Here is a 6813-nt window from a genome sequence, read left to right as displayed (position 1 = left end):
TTGAACTGCCAGCCATCAGGTTAGCAGTCAAATGCCTTAGGCACTATGCTATCAGAGCTCCCTAACGTGTGTTAGAAGAGTCCATTTAACTCATAAGGGAAAGGGGAAATGATTCCGTTTAACTCGTAAGGGAAAGGGAAGATTGTATAACCAGTTCAAAAGTATATTCAAAGAATCTATGCAGACAAATTGTTCAGGATTATTGAAGTAATAGGTAAATGGAGGCAAAATGGGTGTTATTAAACATGAGAGGAGACTATTGAATCTCTACTGACCTATACATTGTGCATGTCTACCAGTGACCTAAAACTTACAAAGGCTTGGAAATGACCCCATTGACAATGCCAAGCTAGAATCAGATGACCTTGAGTGGTGTCCGCTAGTAGGCAAGGAAAATTTCCATTGAAACCCATATTTGTTTTCCTGGAATGTTAAAGTCAAGTAGAAATTTAAGAATTCTCTCAAAAAGAGGACTCAGTCAGTCATTAGTGTGACCAGGTTCTGATCAGGATCATGGCTGTGGCCAGGTCTGATCAGGGCTATTTGGGCACCAATGATATAACAAATTCCAGGTGTATGTTTAACTAAACATATAAAAGTCTTTAAGATGTTCAGAATAATGGAACTTTTTTTTTTTTTTAAGAGAATGATAAGGTCAGAACAATGGGATATTTTGGTATAATATAGAATCTATTTTATTTGGGCAGATTATATATAAGGTGATGTGATAAGTTGAATAATGGCCCCAAAAGATATTCAGGACCTGGGGCTCTGGTAGCATAGTGCCTAAGGCACTTGACTGCTAAACAGAAGGCTGGTGGTTCAAACCCACCAGCCACTCCTCGGAAGGAAGATGAGGCAATCTACTTCCGTAGTGATACTGCCTCGGAAACCCAAAGAGGGGTCGCTATGAGTCGGGTCTGACTCCACGGCACATAACAACAACAACAACAACAATCCTCAAGAGGTTTCCTCCACTATCTGAAATTAGTGTGTTCCTATCACCTTTTCATAAACCGAAATGGCATAAAGTGAAGAAGCGATTACAATTTATATGGGAAGTGTTTTTGAGTGTTCTTTGTTGTTGTTGTTGTTGTTATTTGCCATCGAGTCAGCCCTGACTCATAGCGACCCCTCCTTGGGTTTTCGAGGCAGTGTCACTACGGAAGTAGGATTGCCCAACCTTCCTTCCGAGTGTTCTTAGACCCCCAAAAATAATGTACTAAAACATACCAAATAACATATAAAACCTAAAATAGAACTAATGTATACTAAAAGCAGGAATGATGTGATAAATAAACAGCCTATGTAAAGTAGAAATAAAGCATGTATAGTGTAGTTTTTTGGGAAGGAGCTTGGTGACACCACTGTTGCTGCTCAGGATGTATACTGTCTCTTTAATAGTGTTTCGGTTATCTAGTGCTGCTCTAACAGAAAATACTACCAGTGGATGGCTTTAACAAACAGGTATTTATTCTCTTGTAGTTTGATGTTGTTGTTATGCATTGTCAAGCTGTCTCTGACCCATAACGACCCCTCGAGTTTCCAAGGCGGTATCACTATGGAAGCAGATTGCCCAATCTTCCTTCTGAGGAGTTTCTGGTGGGTTTGAACTACCAACCTTCTTGTTAGCAGTCAAGTGCTTAGTCACTATGCCATGAGAAGCCTCCTTTTCTTATAGTTTAAGAGTCTAGAAGTCCAAGTTCAAAGTGCCAGCTCTAGGGCCTGGATGAAGGCCCTGGACCTTGGGATTCAGCTCTGCCTCTTGCTTCAGGCCCACTGAAGCTGGAGGCATCTCTTAACTCAGGCAGCTGCTGGCTGCTGAGGCCAAACCCAAAGCTGACAAGTAAAATGGCACAGTCCAAAGATCATTGTACCTTTACTTGTGAATGTTACTCTTTATAGCAAAAAGTATGAATCTGTCTTCAAAGTGCTTGTGATGTTCTGCTTAGGGTTGTTTGAGCTATATTTACAATATCTATGCATAAGGGAACAAAAATGAAATTGCATGCCTCTGTAAAGGATTCCTTAAAGTATTTTTGGAATTAATGGCAAAACAGCCAACCTTTTTAATAGAAGCTTGGGGGATTTTATAATGCCTGGTTCTCAGGCAACTGTCTTTGCCCTGTTGGTCTTTTAATGGAGGGCTGGTCAGAGGCTACCCATCTGGCTTGAATAGTGGAATCACCTGGCCTGGTTTAGGGATCCCAGTCCCCATTCACTGTTCATATGTTCTGGGGCGTTCATTTATTCCCTCTGAGCAGCAGTTTCCTCATGTGTAAAATGGGAATCACAAGAGTTCCCCCATCTTCAGGTTTCATAAGGATTAAGCCACTGTGGGCCTGTAAACTGCTGCTTAGCACCAAGCCTGGCACACAGTAGGCCCTCAATAAACAGCTGCATTTCTCTTCTTCTGTATACACTAGATACTTACATGTTCTTCTCTAAGGTGTAGCTGGGCCTGGTTCTCACGTGACTACTTGATACGTGGGTCTATATCTGGAAAAACCACCCCTGTGGAACCTTGAGGATAAATAAGAAAGAGCCATGCAGAAGGAGAAGACAGAGTTAGATCATGGACCAGACAGGGACACACAGAGTTCCTCTGTTCCTCACGGCCTGGTGACACTCTCTCACTGTGCTTCCTTCTCCCATCTGTCAGAGCAGAAGGAAGCCTTTATGTACTTCACAGGAGAGTCCTGAGAATGCAGGACACAGTGTCAGGATCATGCATGGAGCTCCCTGGAGTATGTGCTTGTGTAAATCCAAGAAAATGTTCTTACCACATAATGACCATTTACAGAACTCTCTTTGTCTATTGTTCACTCCACACTTTTGTGGTTTGTGATAGAGCCATGAAGTGTGCCTAGCACTAGTCAAGCTCAAATCTTACTCTGCTGTTCATTTGGGTTGGCAGGCAAGCCTCTCCCCAACAACTGCAGGTGGAGATCCACCTTCAGTTGATAACACAATGGGACCAACATTACCACCCCCCATCTGAGAAGTGAACTGTCTTTGTGTTCAGGGCATGTGTTTCTCATATCCCAGTGTCCTTCAGGCTCTAGGGTGGGTAATGTCAGGGAATTGATAATTATACTAAGAATTTGACATATTGGTTAAATCTCTGTCCAATATTTGTAGAACAGTTTATGCTGAGTTATGGCTCTGGCTGGTTATAGCACTGAACATGGTCTCCTGGATACTTCACTGTGCAGCACCAAAGAAGAATTCATTAAAGGCCTAAGAAACCACAGCAAAGGTGAACCGTGTGGGGGCAGCAATGCTGTGTGGTCAGGTCATCAGCCCTCATAGTCCATGCAGTCAGCAGAAAAGTATAGTCCCTATGACTCTTGTAAGAAGCAGCCTTCCTAATTCTTTCAGACTCTGCTTCTTCTCTGAGGTGAAATGTGCAGGGTGAGTGTTCCTGGGCCCATGTTGGCAAGACCTCTGCAGATGCACATGGGCATGGAAGAATCAGGCAGAGTGATACTGTCATCCGCTTTTGGAATTGTGCTTCAGCTGTGCTTGTGGGTTTCACAGGAAATGTGGTGCCCATGACAAGCATAGCATCAGTCTACATTCCAAATTTTTCTGATTCTCCTCCTACATGTGCACAGGAATCCTGCACAGGGAGGAAGGGAGACAGAGTGAGAGCCGCTGCCCTTCAGATAGCATCAGCGACTCCAGTTTTGACTCTTTTGTGCATTTCAGAAAGGTAGAAAGGGAGGCACTGAGTAAACATTTGTTCTGTCTTGGCCTTGTGACATAATTGGTGGCCAAGGCCCTCTTGATATTGGGCCACTGAATCCTGAATGAGCATGGAAAGATAATGGGGAGGTTGTGGCTGCCAAGCCAAGTCCCCAAGCTACAGCAGTCAAGACAGGTTGGGTAAGATCCAGGTCAGCACAGCAGAAATCATGTGAGAAAATAAGAAAACAGGGGTGGAGCATCTGGGGAACTTGAACGGTAAAGTTGTCTTGGTGTAGGCATGAAAAGAGACTTCATAACACAGTAGGACAAAATAGTGAAAAGAGAGGGAAGACAATCGGTTCTGGTCTCCTCGAGTGTAACTTGGGAGCACATCAGCTCCTGTGCCTTTAAAGTGAGGAGTTTGAAGTTATTTCAAAGGTCTGCTTGAGATATAAATATGACCCTTTCCTAAGACAAAATCTTTACTGAGATGATTGGGGACTTTTCTGTCCCCATTTTATAGCCAAGGCCACTGTGGCCCAGAGATGGTCACCCCTCTCTCAGTGTCCATGGTCAGTGAGGAGGAAGAGAGCTCAGCTGTCTCTGGTGCTGTTTAGGCTCTTTCCTCCACTGAACCCTGAGAAAGAGCCTTGAGGTAGGAAGTTTTCAATGTTCTCCTTTGGGAAAAAGAAGCTGAACTCTTCAATATTGAGGTACTATAATCTAGATTTTGAGGAAAGCACTCTGCACCACTCCTTCTCAGTAACCTTCACTTCTCTTTTATATGGAGAAGGGCAGGTAGGTGACGATTCAGTGGACTGATTTCCTAATACAGGTCTTTGGGCTTTGGTAACCTTGGCCTTGTTCCACTGCATGTTGAATTACCATCATGAACCCATCTGCTGCTCAACTAAGGCCTTTTGGAAATGCTGATTCTGTCCAATGGTGTGGTTGGTTATACGATGACATCAGAAGCCTGGTTCTTTGAAGTACCTGAGGTCTTGTCCTCTTCCACAGGGCTCTGAGACTGCTCTTGCTTGGTGAAGACAAGAATTCTGGTCCATAGCCGATTGCTGAGTCATCCAGGGAGCATCAGAGTGAGACCAAAAACTATCTGGAGATGACAGAGGCTTAAAATGCTGTTGCTTACTTATGACTAATAATCTTTACAAGCAAAAAGTCTGCTGGGAGTCCATAATGAGAATAATGCAAGTTAAAAGGAAATTTAGTTGTTTCTATGGCATGGAAAACAAGATAATAAAGCCAATCCTACAAAAGAGTTTTGTACCATACATCTATAAACATAATAGTTGGGCCTATTTTCAAAGAAATCTGGCACAGATTCTAAGCATCTGTATTTTAGTAAAATTCCATAAAAATATTTCATGTTCATCCTCAGTTAAAACATTCTAGTCTAGAAGATACTAGATTCAAATTTTAAAAGACTACAACCAAACATTTAGAAATAATAATTGAAATTGTGACTGATAACACCACAGTGTTTCCTGAATAAACAGGGAAAGCAGCACAAAGAAACTGATTATATAGAGAGTGATCATGGACAACAAAGACACTGATAAACCTCTAGGTACTTCCTATATAGGACACACTTTCTGAAATAGTTACAATAAAAATAATATTTCCCTATTCATATTTAACCCAGGGAAGGCTGAACACCTTTTTTGTAAAATAATTTTTTTTCCCATGGCATTCATCAATATTTACATAGGAAATGAGTCTCTATATATCTAGCACCTCTCTTTTTTATAATATGGAAGTATACATTTTAGGACTTTCAAGGGACCTGGTGGGAAATCTCAAACATAGTTTTAAGTACAGAAATTATTGTGAAAATTTATTTTATTTCAATCTGGGGAGGCAGCAAAAATCAAATGTTACCAGGACATTTGAACACTTAAGATGGGATAATGAGATCCAGAACTCATGAATGGTTGAAACTTGGCTACCTATTAAAAAAGTGGCCATGCAACAAGTATTTAAATAAACATTTAAAAATTCAGAATTTTACAGTTCATTTTATTTTAAAGAGAATAATCAAGAGCATGATAAAGTCAGGCTTATTCCAGTGAAATGGATTTTGAACTTGTGATCTATAAAATTGCAAGAGAATGCATATTTATGCGTGTAATTTTCAGACACTAACTTTGTGGTAATTTGTTGCAGAGGCCATAAGAAATTATTACACCTCCAAATAAAGTACTTGCACTTGAATCCTTGTTTTAGAATCTGCTTCTAAGGCAACCAGAACTATGACACTAGGAAAGGATGTAGAATGTAGCAATAAACTAATTTATCCCATCTCTGCTGGTGTTGTTTCTCATCAACTTCCTGTCTCATGATATATAGTGCTATGTTTTGAGAGTAGTTAAAATTGCAAAAATTCCACACAGGGGAAATAGTTTCTTGTGATGCGTATGTTTGGTCAAAAATATATTGCTTTGGGAGAATTTCACTTCTAACTATGATGGAATAACTGGTAGTGGACTATGCCATGTCCCATAAATGACCATAATGTGGGACAAAATATATAAGATGACTGTTTACAGGTGTTATACAATAGCCAGAAGAATACAGCGATTCCTGTGAGAAGGGAAACTCTCAAGGGGAATTCAACCATCACTCCAGCTCTCTGCCCAGGAAAAACTTTCTAGTGGCACAATGAGATGAATTTTAGACAGAGTACAGTCATCCATCTGAGCTGGGGAGGCAGGAATCAGAGTTCAGGAGACCTTAAGGAATTTATGAGACAGGGCATCAGAGAGGAAGGAGCTATGCAAAGAAAGCTCTTCAAATCTGTTTGGAGGGCTGCCTAGAGTCCTTGGCTGAGCACTAGGATGAATATTCATAGGGCATATTCATAGGATGACCGGAGAATATCTGCTACAGGATTGATAGAAGAACAGAGATAATAGCAGTTGGCCAGTGCTGTGTGATGTTGGAATTCTAGCCCATCAGAGTGAAGACACTTTGATAATACCGTGGTAATGCGCTGGGCATCATATTGAGACAGCAGAAGCCTTAGGAGTAAAGAACTCACTCTAAAGGAATTCCTACACCTGTTAGCTGCCGTCTAGCTGGCTCGCAACTCATGTCCACCCCATG

This window comes from Orycteropus afer, unplaced genomic scaffold, assembly GCF_000298275.1.
Source record: "Orycteropus afer afer isolate SDZICR_OR568_19922 unplaced genomic scaffold, OryAfe1.0 scaffold00770, whole genome shotgun sequence".
Lineage (NCBI taxonomy): Eukaryota > Metazoa > Chordata > Mammalia > Tubulidentata > Orycteropodidae > Orycteropus > Orycteropus afer.
Note: the sequence above shows the minus strand (reverse complement) of the source record.